Genomic DNA, 20,038 nt, shown 5'->3' on the forward strand with positions numbered 1-20,038 from the left:
GTAACCTTTGACCACAAAACTGTAATGAGTTCATCTTTGTGTGCAAGTGGGCATTTGTGCTAAATCTGAAGAAATTCCCTCAAGGCGTTTCTGAGACAGTGCGTTCAAGAGAAGAGAACAGACAGGCAAATGGATAACTCTGGACCCAGCTCAGAGTGTGGCAGCATGAAAAAAAACAAAAAAAATCCTTCCCATCCTTCTTATGATTAAGCATTTTGGAGGACCCATTGTGCTGTTAAGTTGGCAAAATATGCTAACAAAACTCTCTATCTGGAAATGAAAACTAGCTACCCCACCTTGCGAACATTAACCCCAATTAGAGTAGATGTTGGTTATATCTGCACTTGCTGAGTCATTAGCAGCTCCTGCACACTCCTGCATCATAGAAAAGAAGCGGCCTAACTAACATCAGCTGTGTCTTTTTCGTGGCTCCAGATGTGGAGATGGCAAATTGACCAGTTACCTTTCAGAAACAGGTATCACTGTAACATCAGCATTCCGTAGGAGATTTGAATCATGACATAGAGCAACGAGAAGTGACCAGAATTTGCGGCCCGATTGGAAGCCTTATGAAAGAGCTGTTGTAGGGTCAGCTCTACTAACACAGTGACTGCTTTGTCTGTCTGGAGAAATATGAAATATCTGCATGGGCGTCTGCAACCTTTAAGGTGTTTAGATAAGATAAAATTCTTTACTGTCATTGTAAAAAACACAAAACGAAATTCAAGTGCACTCAAGAACCAGGTTAAATATATAAAATGCTATAAAAATGCCATGAAATACTATAAAAATGCTATAAAATCCTTTCATTCTCTCGAACTCACATTCTATACATCAAAACACATGCCAGCATTTTTACCGTACACTCATCACCAGCATCTGTAGTTAAAAGTGAGATAAAAGTCCATATTGTTTATAGTTAACAAATAGTTCTTATAGATATTATTCGCATATTAATAAATTATTGCACATTAATAGGGTGTGCTTTCAGGTCAGAGTCCAGCATGGCGATGGCTTTAGGATTTTTGGAGGGAAACAGCTCAAACAGCTGATGGCCAGGGTGGGATGAGTCCTTCAGGATGTTGTGTGTCTTGACTGACTTAACTGACTGCGGCAGGTTTGTAAAGAAGTCCTGCATCCACAAGCAGATGCTGTGCTGTACACCCAAGTTGAGGCAGAGCTGTATGCTATATGTGTATGAGTGTCTACACTGGAAATAAATTAACATTTCCATTCAGAACCATTATGAAGAATATAAAACATGATGATGAGTCTTTCAAAATCAAAACTGTGCTGCTGATTTAGTGTTCCTCCGTGGCAGCGAGGCCTTTCGAAAAGCACCTTCTGTTTTTGTCATTTGTTTTTACTCGGTTGTTGGGGGCTACCTGACTGTTAAACCACAGGGAAAACAATACAACAACGCTTGGCTTTAGTACCTGATTGGCATGGCTGGTCACCTCAGTGCACATGCATGCAAAGGCTGCCTACTTTCATCCCAGACACGTTTCATCTGCAGCCAGGGCACCCATGCAGACATAATCCCACTGAATCCCTAAAAGGGGACCAGTGACAGGCGTTCCTAATTCACATTTCATTCCAGATCTCACTCTACAGTCCCACAGGGTGTTTGCTCATTGGGTAGCTACTGGTGAGTACTTCCTGGTCCCAGTGTGGTCCTTACTCAAGATAGAGATGGCTGGTTAAACAGCTTTAAAATTATAATGCTTCCAGTAACATCAACAAAAGCCAGCTGGAAAAAGCTACTGAAGGAGAGCTGTCTTGTCAGAGGGTATTCTTGCTCTGCTCACACATAGAGAGAATGCCTGATTCAGAGAACACCAATTCATGAATTAGAAGGATACAACACTCTAAAACATTTGATTGATTTCAAAAAATAGGATAAGGATAGTTAATAGGATAGTTTACATTATTTTGTCACCATAAATGAATAACAAATCTGATCCAGGCAGCAACAAACACACCAGACAAGGTCCAATGAGACAATGAGCAAACATTAGCATGCTTACAATCACAATGCTAATATATTAGCAAGTAGTACAACATTCACTGTTTTATTGTGTGTTAGTCAACTGACATAAATGATTAACTGATTAGAAAAATCACAGAAAAGTAATTCAGCTATTTTGAAAATTAAATTACTTCGCATGACTTACAAATCTTTGATTTTCAGACATTCTTGTCAGTGACATTCATTCATAACAAACAAGGCATATACAATTTGATAATCTGTATACCAGACTATGTCAGAGTTTTGTTGAGCCATGCTAGAAAAATGTATAACAGGTAACTAAGGTAACAGATTTTGTTAAATATTACAGGAAAAGTCTGGCAAACCATGAAAATACATCATTTCAAATCACATAGTCACTTGATACTCACTGCTGTGAGTGAGTAGTGAAAAGCACATGCAGTGAATGAATACTACTAAATGTCCTAATCACAATATTTTGATCAAGTCCTATATCCTCTTTCTTTTGTTATATTCAAAATGACTTGAGCTCATTTAGCTCAGAATCTGGTGGTTTTGGAGTGTGGGCAGGTGGGCGTGATATCCGGGCCTTCTGTCAACAAGCCGTGTGACGGACAGCTTCATTATAAAGAAAATGGATGCCCCCCGGAGACACGCCTTTGACCCCCCCCTCCCTCCATCCAAGCTTCCTGGGATTTTGGAGAGAGGACAATCTAAGCAGGTCTTCTAGAGTGGGAGGTCTTCAATTGTCAAAAGCTTAATAGACTGTGCTCTCTCCATCTTTCTCAGGAACATGCACATGAGAATTACACGCAATCAGGGTGCGCACACACACACACACACACATGCAGCATCCATACCCGCAGACTCTACCCCAGTATGTGAATCTCTGGCAGAAAATCAAACATGATTGATGAGTGGAGTCTGGCTGTTTTGAAGCTCTGAGGTGTGTGATTGTGATCTATGGACAAAGGGATCAATGCCAAAGGTTAAGAATATGATAAAATCCTCAGGAAGGAAGGGAAAGGATTCTAGGTGTCATTAATCACATGAGCTCAGTCTTTTCAGTAAGTTGTCATCTTTTTTCTATCATTAACCAACAATGTCATTGCTGTATTGTGGGAGTCCGCTGACAGAATATTTTCTGTGGTAAAGTCCACCTGGAGGTCTAATTAAGGACCCACTGAGGCTGTTGCTACATTATAAGACGTTCAGGCTGCTACCGCCGACTGCGTCTCCAAGAGGGTGCGTGGCTACAAATCAGTAAATCTAGAGAAACGCCAAGCAAACTGCTCCTGGAAGCATGGAGAGGTCTTTGTTCGAGGAGGGGCACGGGCATGGACCCAACACTAATATGGCTAATGGCTTAGGGAACCCCGCTGCTTCTTTAATTGAAGCTGGCTCCTTGACGTCCAGTCGGGAGAGAGAGAGGAAAGGGCGAGATAAGAAACAGCAAAGGAGAGGGCGAGATTGGGGAGAGGGTAAGGAGTAAGGTTTAATTCTGATCTTGAAAAGAAAGGTGGGGCTGTGATGGGGGATGCAGAGGGTGTGTGTGTGTGTGTGTGTGTGTGTGTGTGTGTGTGTGTGTGGTGGGTGTGGGGATGTAGCCAATCAGGATTTCCCTGGAGCTCTCAGGACACCTGGGATCATCAATGATTGATCAAACTAGAGGGTTTAACCAAGGGATAGGCAGGGGGAAAAAATGGGGACTGAGGGGCAAGAAATACAAAGGAGTGTGTCTGTGTGTATGTGATAATGAGAAGAGAGAGAGAGAGAGAGAGAGAGAGAGAGAGAGAGAGAGAGAGAGAGAGAGACAGAGAGAAAGCAAAGACCAAGGACAAAAATGGACAGAGAAAACATCAAAATTGACCACACTGAACAAAAGAGTGTAAAAAGCCAGATTCAGTTCACTGTACCTAAACTTAAAGAGAGGCCGCTGTGGAAGCAAACATGCTGATCAAAGCCAAACCGCTGCAGCTCTACAGAGACCCTGCTGTCTGTCCACATGGTTTGGGCTGTGCTCAGTCCAGCGAAAGACAAACAGAATCTCAAACCAAGCCACATTGACTGGAACATTACTCTTAGATGCACACGCACACAAATACACTGGTGCCCTTATGGTGACATACTGTATATAGTGCTATCTAGGCAAAAATCATTACTTTAAACATCTATTTAAAAGGTTTTGCCATCAGGCTTGTCATTATAGCAACAGCTTTATTTATTTTACTTTTTTTATGATTCTGTGGACGTGGGCAATCAAGACACAGCTCATCTGGTGTCCACTGTGGCCATGAAGCTGCAACATCAGAACCAACGAACCAATTATTAAACCAACTGTCAGAACTGTTGTTTCAGATTAAAAAATTAAAGTATGAATATTAAAGTTAAAGGCTGGAAGGAAACTAAGTTCATTTACGAATGACCATGTTCTTTATTGAAAGAATAAGTCTTTAAATTGCCTCAAAAGATGTCACTAGAGTCAGAGTCTGCTGGGTCTGAAGACAACAATAAAACGAGAAAAAAATGGAGGTGTGGCATTAGACTTCTGTAGCCTGCTCCTCACCCCTGCTTGAGGCTAGGGGTATAAAGTAGTTAAAACTAGCTCCACCATGACCAGCTACAACAGGAAAATGCACACTGATGTATCGAAACAAACAATTTAATAGAGTATCACCTGATAACATATCTGTAACGGGAGGACAGTTTCCTGCAGAGAAAGTGGGGTGGCTGTAGCTCAGGAGGTACAGCAAACCGTCCACTAGCTGGTTTGATCCCCAGCTCCTTCAAGTCTACAAATGAGTGGATGTGACAATTCGAGCAATATGCAGACTGGGAAAATGCTAAGTTAATTTATTTTGCTACTAGAACATAAATACATTTTGTTGATAATTCTGTCCTTTTACTTTTTACTTTTTACTCGTACAGGAGTATTTTTACATTGTTGAATTGATACTTTTAGTTAAGTTCTACAAAGGAGCTGAGCAATTCTTCCACTTTAAGGCCCCCACTGCAAAGCTTCTTACTGTTCAGTTTGTAATAGCCTTAACTTTCAAATTCAAATCCTGCTAAACCTGCTGTAAAGCTGACTATTCATCAGTGTTACAAAGATGCTGATATCATTTTCAGCGGAGAAGTATCTGAATCTGAATGCACAAGACAAAGACCTTAAAATGAATCAAACTGTGTGAGTGAATCAATACAGAAAACACAGTAAGTCATACCTGCAAATTGGACCGAGAAGTACTTCTGCAATGTGCAAGGCAATTGGGTAACTTAACTTTCAATATGAAAGTGGAAAAAAATAAAATTCCTTTAAATTTGGTGAAGACCCTGATCCTCATTTGATTCTGGTGTATTTTTATTTTGCTATGAAGATATTTATTTTAATCACCATGTAACCTGTCTGCCTTCTTTCTTCAGAATCTAAACAAGGCTCAACATGAAACGTTTTCTGCTTTGTTGCTGGCTTCACTTAAAACAGATTGGCTCCAAGGGTTGCCTGGCATTGTTGCTGAACCTTTGAATAAAGACCCAAATCCACTCCCTATGTCATGACTGCTGCTTAGAAATACATTATTAATGAGAATGGTCTGACTGATGCCTGGGACTATTTACAGTAGCTTTATGAGCAGCTCCCCCGTCCCTTTTTATTTCTTTGCTCGACAGAGCCAAGCCAATATCATTTTTTTTCCCCATTCATGCTGAAAACGTAACAATTGGTTTGCAGCAGTCTTGATTCCAAGGACACCATAACAGACATTACTGTCTGGTCAAATTATTTATACTCCATATCCCCATATAATCCCTATATTTGACAAAGCAACTGTTGCACCGTGTGGTTTTCACCTGCTTTGGTCACAGAGAAAAGCTAAAAGGCTGAGAGCTTCCTCTTTATCACTCATTTGCATCCTCTTTTGTCAACAGACTCGCTTACAAGTGCAGCTGGCTAATGCAATGCAACAAAAAACCCCAACATGTGTTAGCCCTCCTGAGTGAGAGAGTTCTCTCCTATTGTTTATTCAAGTGTTTTGTGTATTTATGAGTAATAAAACACTGTGCACTTTAATTTAAGGCAACAAACTTCATGATGTTATTAATCATGTATTCATGTGAATTTCACATGAGCACGATACTCTAAGTAAGGTGATATATTGCATCATAGGCCTGTGTTCTCCGTGTTTACACTGGTGCTTAACTCCTGCCTGTCTCAGCTGACGTTTCATTGGCGTGGGAAAGTCAGAAGGCTGAAGACTGAGTACAATACTGCTGTGGAGCTTTCAGGGGTTTCAACACAGCACAAAATCAACCAGTGCCACAAACCACTGCAGGTAAACTATTAAATAACATTGATATTGTTTTTTCAAAAAACGATTCAGTATCACAAAAGAAAATGTGAAACTCACGTGGTATATTTTCTTACAACCCCACTGCAAATAAATACTCAGTTACATGTATCATCGGTACAAAACAAAAATGAAGTGCATTACAATCACCACACAAGACAAGTATTCGTACATAAACCAAAAATCTGATATACAATTTCTGGTTGGTTTGTTGCTGTTTTAAATAACATCAGATGAAAAGCCCAAACAAAGATGAACTGATTCTACAAGTACTGTTTGTGTATCCAAACTCTGATATATTTTTCTGTTGAGCCACAAAGCTCCACTCCAAAAGCATCCTCAGTAGGAATGACTGGAATCAGGGCCAGAGACACAAATAAGTAAAATAAGAAAATAAATGCTGTTCCAATAATGATAGCAGGATCAGAAATGCATAAAATGTTGGACTGGGTATCAGTGAGTACATGAGTGTATGCACCAATATAGTACCAAGTAATTTATTTATTAGAAACAGGACCTTGCTACTTCCCAGAAGCCTCCCATACACCTGTATGCAGCAGGAAGCCAGTATCCATTAACAGCAAGCAACTTGTGTGACTGCAAGCACAGATTATCACATATCATACACACAGGGTAAGAAGCAAACAGCTGTAATAATAACATTATTATTGTTAAGAAGATAAATAATTAATGGCATTAGATCGGTGGCTCATATCAGTTCAGGTTCAAGTTCAGGTTTTAGGAAGGAAAAAACGGTGCTGGAAAATTCCCAAGAAAAATTTAGAATAATGTCAGCCTTGTCTTTTAAATAAGATGCGATTACTTTGTTTCAATGCGTTATTCTCAGCAACCATTTATCTTACTGTCATACAGCTGACATGACTGCACTGCATTTTTTCTGGCTAATCTAACAAAAAGCAAAGCTCTCAGCAGATGATTGGACGATCACCATGTGAATGTGGGAGATCCTCCGTCCTGCTCATTCATCAGTCCAACACACACATATAACATGCACAAAAAAAATGCTCATTCTCGCTCACTGTGGGCTGTTGTTGGTTTCAATTAGTGGACCCAACATCTGACACGGGGCCACAGGAGTCGGTATTGATTGGCTGAAGCTATAGAAATGCATGTGTCGAGGGCAACTGGGGTCAAACTGTGGACTCCGGCAAAAGAAAAGAAGCAAGGAATGACAGGAGGGAGGGACAGAGGGAGGAGAGAGGGGCAGACAGACATGGTCTATCGAGACATGCCTCTGTAAGAAGAGGGGGACAGGAAGATCCATTTAGCTGGGACACAAAGCCAGAAGGTCACAGGGTGCGTGTGTGTGTGTGTGTGTGTGTGTGTGTGTGTGTGCGTGGATAGATATATATGGATGGGGCATAGGACAATCAGTTCTGAAAACCAGTTAGACATTCAGAAAAAAGGCATTTCTGTAAAGCGATTCTTTTCTATTTTGGCTAAGAATTAAGTTAGGTTAGTCAGGGGTTAAAGTTAAAGTTTGTTTAGGACTGGGAATGACTGTAGCCAGTGTAATGTGTAAGTCAGTGTGTGTGTGTGTGTGTGTGTGTGTGTGTGTGTGAGTGAGAGAGAGAGAGGGAGGAAGGGAGAAAGAGGGGGAGAGAGCCTGGTAGGTGGTGATTCGGCAGCTGGACAAACAGGCTTGATCCGACTACTGTTCAAGTAATAGAGACCACTGAGGGTCTGAAGTGCACACATGCACACTCCAGACCCTCGCGTGCACACACACACACACAATAACAACTTCTGGTCTGTTTCTCATATTGATTTCACCCACTTTCATGTACTGTATGATATTACAATAATAAGCAAGGTGCTAGGCTTGTGGGCTGAACCTGGTGGGAGGTATCATTTGTGCAAACCCAGAACAACAGAGGGGTGGGGGCCCACCTGGAGACCGATGCACAGCGAGCAGCCACCATCTGTCTATAACTGAGTACACTGTGTAGTCAAGTTCAGGAAAATAAATGTCTCTACAACAATGAACTTGTGGGAAACATCCAGCCTGTCTCTGTCCAAAGCTAACAAAATCTTTTTAACATAAATTTATTAAACAGATTAAAGTTATATCTTGTCTCCTCACCAAAAAAATGAAGGGTACATGTTAATTAGTTTAGAGGTACTTGAAGGTGGATTTTGTTACCTTTGGAGAGCCAGGCTTTTTATGCAAAGCTAAGCTAACTAGCTGCTGGCTGTGGCTTTGTGCAGTCAGTCTATCAACACGAAAATCTGTGTGTCTGTGTCTCTATCTGAAAACTTTTTTCCCAAAAATTTGATCTTAAGGTGACTTAACACGTTTTTTTTTTTTGTTGTTGTTGTTTTTCTGTGGAAAAAAATCTGTTCAAATCCACCATATTTACATCTCTTTAGTCATAATGTCATAATGGTGAAAATAATTCCCTTGTGCTCAAAGTGAACTTTTTTTACTTGCAATTTACATGCAAAGTCAATGCAAAGTGTATTTGTGTGATTTAAAAATATCCAGCTGGGCTTTCTGAGGAATAAACAATGAGACTCTGCTCTGATCCGGAGAAGTTTACCAGTGGGAGAAGTGCCAGGTCATCAAATACCAATGCTTTAATAATAATATAAATATGATAATATTTGACTGGACTTTCTCCCATCTGTGAAGAATGGCTGGCAACATCCCCAACCCTCATGCACTGTATGTAGTAACAACACAGGCATCAGTACACTATGAAGCATGAAAAAAGAGATTTATTTTAAGAACATAAAATTGTTCCTCTTCCATTATTCTCTGAAGGAAAAAGAAACTCTCTCATAAAGTGCAAGGTATTAAAAATACTGTATTAATCTGTGATGTGTGAGATGTCTTTACACGATAAAGTGAGAAAAATATGGTTTGAGTGTACTACTGATTCTGAAACTTCTTCCTACTGAAGTGAAAACAATGTGACGAAAGGGTTCCACTTGCTTTCAAGTGGGTTCCTAAAATCTGTTTTATTTCTGCTTTTCTCAGCATCATTTAGTGCCAACTAGCTGACTGAGTGTGAAACAAAATGACCTGATATGATCAATATTTGTTAACAGCTGCTCCCTGTCTGACCACTGACCTGACTGTGAAGAGAACAATTTCTGAGAGAGTGAGTGTGTGACAGAGAGAGAGAGTCGCAGAAAACAGAAATGTCAAGTTGCTACACATTTAGGGCTATAATGAGCTGGTTACACTGTTATTATCATTTCAGTACTCTCAATGTGCGGTCAGCTCTGATGTAACCGCTGTGGAAGTCTGCATCCACATTAAAAAACAAAAATCCCATCACTCATTAATTAAAGACACAATACAGAAGAACACATTTGAATGGCTTGTTATGTGTGATATTCAGTCTTTGTCTAGTTTTCATGTTTTTAAAAAATGAATTGCTTTGGCTCTTCTGCAGCCTTCTTTCTCTCTGTTCTACACTGCCAACTCACTCACTGCCCACAACAATCAGATGATTGGTTACACATCAGCCGTAACAACAAATCAACACTGAATCTGTCAAGTAACCAGAAATTAGTAAGTAAGTGAGTTAATAAATAAATGTAGTGGAGTAAAAAGGACAATATTTGCCTACAAAATGTCAAGAAGTACATTACCTCAAAGCCATACCTAAGCACTGTACTTGCAAATTGAGTTACACTCCATCACTGGACATTCTAAATTTTAATTTTAACTGTAAATGTATATTAGTTCCAAATATCAGTTATCAGTCTCCTTGATTACTAATAATCTGTATCTGCCCTAAAAAAAAATAAATGAATAAAATCAGACATTCTTTAATAACTGAAGTATTGACCTACTGAACACATCAACAAATCCAGCATGAAAACACTTTCCACAGGGGTTCAGGGTTACTTACTGTATGTCAACAACCTTGGTTTTACATTAATAAGCAGGCATATTTTTATTGTGGCTCACTGCCAACTGGATCACAGAAATGAGGCAGACGTTTCTATTTCCATGGTCAAAGCGGTCAAACAAACCATCTAAATGATTTCCTCCTCTTTCTGCTGCAGCTGCTGCACTCAGGGGAAACACACACAAAATCATGATTTTTCTCTGCTAAACTCTGTCCACGGGCCAAGGTCCTTCACTAGATTATACCGTTCAGCACAGAAGAGTATGTCTCTCCTCTGCTCATCTAATAAAACACTAAGAGAACATCCACTCACAAAGTCTCGGAACAGTTTGACAAGAAAGCATCTATCTGTCAGTTCCTGTGAGCCAGAGGACACGGTAATTTAAAGCCACTTTTCAGGTTCAATACCAACCTTCCAGATAAGAATGAGATCAGCATTTCCTGTTGAGCCACTGTTTAACCGTAAGTATAAAACCAACAAAATAAATCAGACAGGAAGGTCTATTCCATTTACATCATTTTAAGAGGTTACGAAAGTGAAACTGGGCAGTATGAAAGCAAGAAAATGGACGGTGATTATTACTAATGAGTCTGATTGCTGATATGTGTTTGTGTTGGACGATCCCGAAAAAATCCAGGTGAGAGTATACAGAGCTGAAACAAAACAGAAGGAAGTTCAGAAAAACTATTGTGACTGTCAAGCATCACGCTAGCATGTCCATGTCAAGTCAGCAGGTCACCAAGTATGTCATTAAGACATACAGATGTGTTCACACCACTTAATAATGTGATCAGGCCTGAAAAGTCGGGCACTTTAAAGGGAGATCAGTGCGTCTTTGTAACATCACTCTGGTATTCTTTAACACTCTTTTGATGGGTGGTCAAATCTTACACATTTTTTCATTAAGATATCTGGTTTATGCTGGTTATCCTGTCCTACAGTTTGCATATAGTTTTATTCCAATGAAATGATTCTGACATAACAACAAGTACTTGCTTTGCTTCTAAGGCTTTTAAGTAAACCAGTAACCAGCTTTCTCTGTCCTATACAGCGAGTGGACTTCACACCCGGTGGGCTTTTCATTAATCAGCAGAAGGCTTAAGAGGATTTTACTTTCACTAACATAACAACACAAAAATCCAAACTAACAAGTGGGCTGATTCCACCATGTAAACACAGCGACAGTCCCCTTACAGTACAATGGCACTAAGGGAAAAAAAGCAGCAGAGTAGGTTCATTCTTTTAAATTGTGTTATAGAATCAAAGTAATGTCCTATACTAAGGCTGGTCCAGCTGCAAGTGGCTCACAACCATTGACCACTGCGTCCAGCTGCCATTGCAACATTTTACGTTAAAATTTTTAACCAGATGCCATCAGCTCAAGTTGCATCAGTTGCAAATATATTCATGCAGATGTGTGTTTGCCATCCCGCCCCACTGTAGTCTGAGCTGGGAGATAAGTGCAAGCAGTGAATTAAACAAAATAATACATGAAATAAAATCCCAAAATGTTGAGAATACAAATTCTTGCACTTTTTTTCTTAGTGAAAAGACAATTAAGTTAGTAAAACAAACTTGCCAATTCCGCACACATCGCCCAGCACTATCCTTTACTGCATGCTGAGGATAGCTAGAGTTTATGTTTTTGAGGTTTCTTCATCTGCAAATCAGCAGCCCAAGAAGTAATGAAAGCTGATTATGTAATTCATTGAGACAATTTCAAATTGTAAAACACAGGACTCAAAACTACATTTAATTCTGTAAAATCCAAATGGTCAAATGCCATTAATATCAGTGACTGTTTAACACAGACAAAGCAAATGTGGGCAACATGGTTTGCAGCTGATCAATGGGCTAATGAAGAGTCCTGGAGAGATGTGGCCCTGCAGGAAAACATTCTTCTCATTTCATCCCTTTCTCTTGAGTAGCCTTAAGGGGATTTAAACCATCCACTCTATCTATGTGAGAATCCCCCTCAGTGCTGATAAACCTGAGGATCAGATAAACCCTGTGTAACAGCGAGCCCCTGCAGACAATAAGAAAAGAAAAGCTGACTTAGCAGCAGCCTCTGGACCTGCTTTCTGGGTGTACAAACAAGTAAATCCGTTAGCTCGACTGACAGCAAAGTCAAGCACTTGAGTTGGGTTTGTCGGATCAATCGACTCCCAGAATGTTATCTTTTATTATCTCACAGTTGTGCAAATGATATTGATCTTTTGTGATTCTCACTTCTTTGTTAGCAGGAGTAATTAATTCCAGCCTGGTCTTGAGAACCAACAAATGAAACAAATCAAATGTCGGTGAGGGTGTCACATTCTGGATTGCATTCCACTGATGACAGTTGCCAGTACCTCCACAACAGACATCCCACAAACAAATGCAGAGGCATTTATTCAAGAAGGGGAACGCTCCACCTGTGAGTCAGTCAGATCGCTGGCATAGCTCTACTACACCCAAAGGCAACTGTCCAGGGGCCTGTGGCAGCATGTCAGGGGTTTATGTTTCTGGCTACAGGCAACTGTCTAGGCAAGGGCTCAAATACAGACAGAAGTGAAACTGACTGAATGGGAACTCCTATTCAAATTAACACACCGTTGCTCATTAACACCACATGTTCACCAATCAATAAGCCCCTGATCACAGCACAATGCAAGGTCATCAGTGATGTACCAAAGCAAAGTACTACTTCAAATTTGCAGTCTGAATCCGTCCCAGTAAACCTGACTGGTCATCAGTGGCTCATATGTTAGGGAAGAAATAACCAGGTCAATAATGCACAGGAGTGTTTCAGTTCTCATTTCACTGACCTTTCAGTGTAAAATCTGCATGGAACTTAAACTTGAGAGTCACATATGAAACACTCCAGCTTCCACATTAAGATAAAGAATTTATTTCAGTAATCTCAGGCGTTGCAAAAAATCATCCTGTAAAGAACGTCTGAACGTTCTGGTTTTAAAGTGAACTTTAGAGGCAGTGATGTAGAAGGGCAGCTGGGGGTTTAAGGTTTTAAGGTTTTGCCTCGAGGCTGGGATGAAGGCTGGGCTGAAGGCTGGGCTGAGGCTCTCCAGGGAGCTGAGTAAAGGGACAGGGTTCGTACACAACTGTCCCAAGGCTGAGGGCTGCTTCAGAACAATAAAAAACCACACCCTCTGGGTAACATAGCATGTCTTCGTCTGACCTAACATAAACACATTAGGTTTTCAAAAGGATTACACCAGTGATGGTTTACCTTGGCCATGTTAGATACTTACTTTTAGCATCCCAACAGTGACTAATTTTGATGATGTAGTTAAACGGTGTCCTTGTCAGTCAAAATCTTGATGTTTCAGTCTGAACCCTTGTATGTTCCCTTGCATGTTTGTATTGACAATTCACCTATTCTAAAGTGAAGCTGGCAGGCATAACAAAGGGGTTTTGAGGTTTTTATATTGTTTTGCAGCTTGCCACTAGTGTTCCTTATGTACTCAAATGTGAACATTCAAATATTGGTCCAAGAACACGTTTTAGGATCAAAATGCTATTTTCCCAAGCCCCTTTCTGATGAAATCCCTCAGCTCACCTGTGCCTTAATGACTTTGTAGGATTGAGTTATAACATGGCCGAGGGCGTGGCTGAACTTCACACAGAGACGCAGTAACAGCCAACACACAGCAGACAGGATAAAGCATACTCTTCAGCCCAATTTACACAAAATCTGGCAATGTGGCACTTTCCCAAAAGACCGTTTATGTGCTTTAGAATAAAACTGAAACTGAAACAGTCAGATCATAATGTTTTACTTCTCAGATTCACTGCTTTGTTCACACCGATGCCGCTCCCTCTCTCAATACAGCTCTCTCAACCACTACTGCTTTCTGTCTCTGCCTCTCACTGAGCTGGAGAGTAACTTTCAATACCGTTTTTACAAAAACCAACCAACAAACCAAACTCGACCTTCAAGCTCAAATCTTACAAGCTAACACTTTAGTCACTCTCCATGTTTACACTCAGAGAACTTACACATGTGTAGGTTGAAGGAGAGGAGAGCATCAGCACGGTAACATGTCACTGCTTCCGTCACTGCTGAGTGGGAGCTTACACTTTAAAAATCCAAAAAATAACAAGGATGGAGCCATACCTTTACTTTATGCTTCCCTACCACAAAACATCAAATACAACAGCTGTCAGAGCAGATGAGACGACAGTATATTATTCCAGTTTTCCACCTTTAAATGTTTGAGTTCATAGAGCATCTTCTAAAAGAAAAGAAGAAGGAAGGAGGCTGACCTGCAAATAGTTGCTAAACAACACTGCAGCAAGCTCAAGAGGGACAGCTTTGACCATTCATGCCTATGGGGAGGTACTTTCCTTCGTAATCAAGAAGTGTTGTAAACCTTGCTAACAAAGCGAACTTAATGTTGTACCTCTTGAGCCTGTAACAATCCTCCTCTCACTGCGGGAGTACCAGACTGAAATGTTGTTTTATCTGCATGAACACATAGGTAAGCAATGTCTTTGTGCCTGGAAGAGTCCTGCATTATGTTTCTTTAAGAGTACTCTCCCTGATCAAACACTGCATACAGTATATTCTTAAAAACCTTTACAGAAGAAAAGAAGATCATGAGTCAAGCATCTCCAAACACCAAGTCTGTCCAAAACACTGATATATATAAAGATGGATTTCCTGGATACCAGTGCTGCCATCTTGTGCTAGTGACGTCATTTGGAGCCAGAGTGTGCACAGTACCAATTGGGTGGCAGTGAAGTTGTCAATCATGATGTTTCATCATGTTTTTATTTTCATATCAGAAATAGTAATTGTTCCTTTTTGAATGCAAAAGCTTCTTGCAGGGACTGAACCCCCTGAACACAAGACAATATACATCAAGAAATATTGAGAACATCAGTGTGCCAGTGTTTAATTAAGTGTTTTCCTACAATTTAGAGTACACACAGTTCCCTGCACTGCTGTTACTAAAGACAGACCAACCAGAACAAGTCACTCAAGGATCCCTCAGCAGCTTCCCAGCCATGAACACAGCCAAATATGTTTGCTGCAGCTCAGTCAGAAGCAGCACTGCTGAGAAGTGAACCCTGACCTGGGGAGTGGTGGGTATCTTGGCACCTCACCATCAGTGTGCTACTTTGACTGACTTCAGTAATTGATCCTTTAGTTCCAGCTGAATTTGTACAAATGCATACTGTTTACTGTCAGGAACTACTGTGTACCCTTATGATGGATCCAAAGATGTGCATCTGGTCTCATGAGGGCCCACAATGCCTGCTGATACATCTGTGTACTTTTCATTACAAAAGTCGACTCACCCTATAACTCTGCTTTAGAGTGCGTACTGGCTAATAGGATGAGAGTATGAAGGGGATTTCTATTTAAGTACAGTGGCTAGCAGCTTGCTGCTAATGAAAGAATTATTTATTAAGCTGCCAATCTGCCTGTCAGCCAAAGTCCCTCATGGGCTTGTAACCAGCAGATAGCAAGCATTTCTGAACCAGGGTCCAACATTTGAAAAGAATTTCCATTACGCTTGTAAAAATGATAAAGAAATGGCATTAGGTTATGATTCTCCTACACAGAAAAGAGGAAAATATGTGTTTCAGACTTGCACAATGATGTTCATTCTCCTTATCTTCTCAGGGATGCCTTTGGCCACCCTGGCGCCCCAGCAAGTGCTCTCTGCAGAATCTCCACTCCCACACCCCATTACACACAAACACAGCCCACACACACACACACTGAAGAATGTGCCATGGGGGACCACCAGCTGTTGCAGTGACCGATACGGGGAACGCCCAAAATACTTTTATCATCAAAATCTGGCATGCACATTCTCTCTCATGCACTTACACACCTAAAATCGACATGGTTGGGCTCTCGACACGCCGTGATTTCTTTGTGGATGCCTTCTTGCATCTTACAGGAGTTAAACTATTAATTACAATGAAATCATATCAGATTTACCCAACAAGTCACCAACACAGTCATTCACTAACAGGACAAGAGCTTATCAGAAACTCAGCAGTTCATCACATCCCATCCAAGTCATTCATTTTTCACTTTCCTAACAAGACACCTTCCAGCTGACTAAATGATTGACAAAATTCTAAAAATATATGTAACATCCTACTACAGTATGTGACACCTGAGATGAACAAATGGGAAAGCCTGCTGACGAGGGCTCCCTTTGCCTCTCATTTCAAAAGCATTAACACTCCTCTCCCTTTGTTGTTTCCACTCGTTTCCAGTTCTCACGTCTTCGAAAGGCAGCTACTTAACCTACAGTGTGCCTGACACTTGACACCCATAAATCATAACACTCCATCCTTGTTGCATACGTGCCCAGCAGTATTACTTTTATGATTCATATAGCAGACTGGAAAATGGTCTTTTCAGTTGCGAAGCGTCCTTTTTCAATGACCAGCTGCAGCTGAAGTGGCCTTCGACCCGTTCCTCTGTGTGTCTGAGAGGTTTGAGGTCCGGATGGTAACCTAACCACTTCCTGAATGCAACCTAATGAGAATAATCATCACACAGTTTGATTTCAAAAGCTCTGCATGAAGAACTGGCAATGGTCCTGGAATATTGTTTTGGATTTTGAGGCAGAAGATTTTTGGTTACATAGATCCCTTTACAACACTAACAAAATGTTATTAATATAGACATAAGTCTTTCCCTTAACCTCAAATCATATGGTGGGCCTACAATAAGTAAAATTTTGATGCATTTTAAAACTAAATTAATATAAATTAAAATTATATTTGTTTTAGTCTTCTTGTTATCTTTCATTAGCTCATTTTATTTTCCAGCTCCTCTGATTGTCCTATTTTTTTGGTCTTGGCACAAATTTAATGAGTTAACTGAAATTTGTTGTTACACAAATGATGCTACAGCACTAAGTGCAGTATATGAATTATTTACATTATCATTAAAGTCATTTGCTTTCTATCACAAACAAACAAAGTACAACGAGTTATATTTGTTTTTACATTCCATTTTTATCATTTAACTCATATTAATTTTTGAAAGTATTCCACTTTTCAACACACTACAGTCTCCGATAAAGCCATAACCACTTGCACCCCCCCAGTCAAGTGTGGGTAATGTGATATCGTGCTTCTATAACAGACCCTTAACAAGCAGATGGCCAGCTATTCAAAAATGTCTGGATGCTGGGAAGCCCAAGCGAAAACAGAAGAGAAGAGAAGAGAAGAGAAGAGAAGAGAAGAGAAGAGGGAGAAGAGTAGGTTCAAGTCTGGGTTTTACAACCACAAGAATCCTTCCAAAGGTCGTACATGAAATGTGCCCTCAAAACATTTGAACCTCTTTAAATAGATCTGTGAAGAAACGCTCTTCTCCACAGCACTGACCGCTTCACAATGAGACCAGAAAGTCTGTAACGAACGTGATATTTACAGAGGCTTTGATTTTGATTAATTTCTAGGCTGTTTCTTGTCTCACAAGATAAAATCCAACAGCTGTTATAAAAGAGGAGAACCAGCTGCAGAACTAAATTCCATCTTCATTTTTTCCTCCCATTTTCAACAGAATCAGGACTACACACACCCACAATGAGGAGCTTTTCTGACTCATTGCAGGCTCATCAGGTGCAACACACAGAGTGTGCATGTGTGTGTGTGTGTGGGGGGGGAATCCTCTGAAAGCCAAGCCTCACCTAGTCTCTGAACAGCTGAAATCATAGCACATGACTGGCTTTGAACACACACTGCCTCAAGGAGAAAAGAATTTCAACTGTTCTCTTCTCTGGAAAGTCTGGGAGAGGCTAAAACTGGCTGTGACGCTTTGCCTTGAAAGATATAGCAAGTAAAAGGAAAACAGGCCAGATCATAGCCCATCGAGATCCAAGAAAATCATCAAGTCCAATGAACACCACCAAGGCACATCCTCACAGTGTTTTAGCTGAAGCCACAAACAGACAGCTGTGTATGTCCAGCAGAACGCTAGCAGGTGAACAAGGCATTTGACATTTGGCTCGCACACATTCCTACATCAGCTGACAAAAGCCCCCAGTGCTCACCGCAGTCCAACTACAATATACATGGCAGAAAGCAGTGTGTGTTGGGACAACTGGCATGTGCCACATCATGCATTACAAACCTATAAATGCTGAGCTACACTGAAAACAGTGTCAAGGTGTGTTTTGAAATACTTGAAGTATTTTTGCCCACGTGAAGTACATAATTCGCTTGTTTAATGTTTTTAAGATGTTTTAATAAACGATGGCCTTGAACTTACCTGTTGGGTCAGCAAAGTGTGTAAATCAGCCGTCCATGATGTTGATTGAAACAGAGGCTCACATCCACGCTAACAAGCAGGCAGTATCTTATGAGGTGCAGCTCCACTTAACGATACTGGTAGTTTCCCTTCAAAAACCGGCGCAAAGCCGGGAAAGTAACGTTAACTCTCCTAATAGTAAAAACAAAGTCCGGGTCCGAGAAATACGTGTGTGTCTGTGTGTGTATGTTTTTGTTTGTGTCGGCGTGGGAGTGTGTGTGTGTTCCCGTCAAAGCACGAGACAGAGGCTGTTGTTTGACCGCCGCGAGCGCACAGGACAGGCTAGTCTCCAGCGCATTTCTGACTGTTCAACAACAGTTAGCGCAGCGGACGGCTGAGACAAGACATACACAGTCAGACAGGAAGTGGCAAGGTGTCGCCTTCACAATAAAGACCCCAAGTCTGCCCCACCTGACAAAACATTGGGGAGGCTGGCTTGACCGCGTTTTGGAATCGCAGGCTGGCTTGACCGCAGTGAAGAAACAATCATTTATTTGTGGCAATTACAGCACATAGATACAGTTAAATGTTTGGAATTTAGAAATACTTTTGTTCATTGTTCCTTTACACACTTAGGAGAGTTCATTTCCGAATAAAATTAGCTCCACCTTTACCACCTGCAATATTGGAGTGATGTTTGCATTTACGCATCAATAAGTGTGACTCAAATGGACCATTCTGACCATTCATAAGCAACACTTTCACTTTTGGTACGTTATATCTATTTTGATGTCAATCCTTAATAAAAATAGATAAATAAATAAATTATGCGTTTAGCATAATATGTTCTACAATGTGTCTACATTTCCTGAGCTACACCTATACCAAAAAAGGTCTATCAAAATAAAAGGCTTTTCCCAACACTGAGACAAGACCAGGGCTCGGTGTCAGGTAACTTGCTAAAATGTTGTTTTTATGCGTTTCCTCTTATAAAGGCACTAACTTAAAGGTTTTATTTTGAAATTATGACTCAGACATGTTGCTCAGCCTCTGCTGACTTGACTCTGCTAGGCAGTGTAGCTTTGTCAGGGCCAGTGTATTCTCTTTAGAATCGTGAATGTAATTAAAACTTGTGTAAATATAAAACTTCTGAGACCCTGTTCGTACTTTAAAGTGTGTTTCAAAACATACAACTCATAGTGACACATGTGATTTGCACCTCCTGTGTTCCCAACATGTAGTCTGTTTTACCACGCAAATAGTCATTTGGTTCAAATTCTGATGATTTTTTGTTTGTTTGTTTGCTTTTTTAGAAGCAAACCAAATATGATTTTCACCATTGCATGCACTAATAACCTGAATATGCTGTCACTGTCGTTTTCTTCTGTTGTGGTAATCTGCTGAAAACATTTTTTGTTTTAAATTTTAACTCCAGCTGAGATGCAACTGAACAACGACTTGAATAGGCTTTCTCCTCCTTGTCTTGGCCTACTAGAGTGACGTGTGACTGCCCTCTGCCGGTCGCTGGTTGATCCTGCCTCCCAAGTGTCAGGATAACATTTATGTATGCAGCTATCCTATGTTGATTAG

General features: G+C 40.6%; 1 protein-coding gene across 2 annotated transcripts in view; it reads right to left on the reverse strand.

The window, feature by feature from the left end:
* plxnb1a (plexin b1a) overlaps nucleotides 1-18,829 on the reverse strand; it is a 60,434-nt gene extending 41,605 nt beyond the window's left edge. For both annotated transcript variants that reach the window (XM_046396985.1, XM_046396984.1), the window contains exon 1: nucleotides 18,470-18,829. The gene's annotated coding sequence lies outside the window, so the exon portion shown is untranslated. The remainder of the gene's footprint in view (nucleotides 1-18,469) is intronic.
* Nucleotides 18,830-20,038: the final 1,209 nt, after the last annotated feature.

This window comes from Scatophagus argus, chromosome 8, assembly GCF_020382885.2.
Source record: "Scatophagus argus isolate fScaArg1 chromosome 8, fScaArg1.pri, whole genome shotgun sequence".
Taxonomy (NCBI): Eukaryota; Metazoa; Chordata; class Actinopteri; family Scatophagidae; genus Scatophagus; species Scatophagus argus.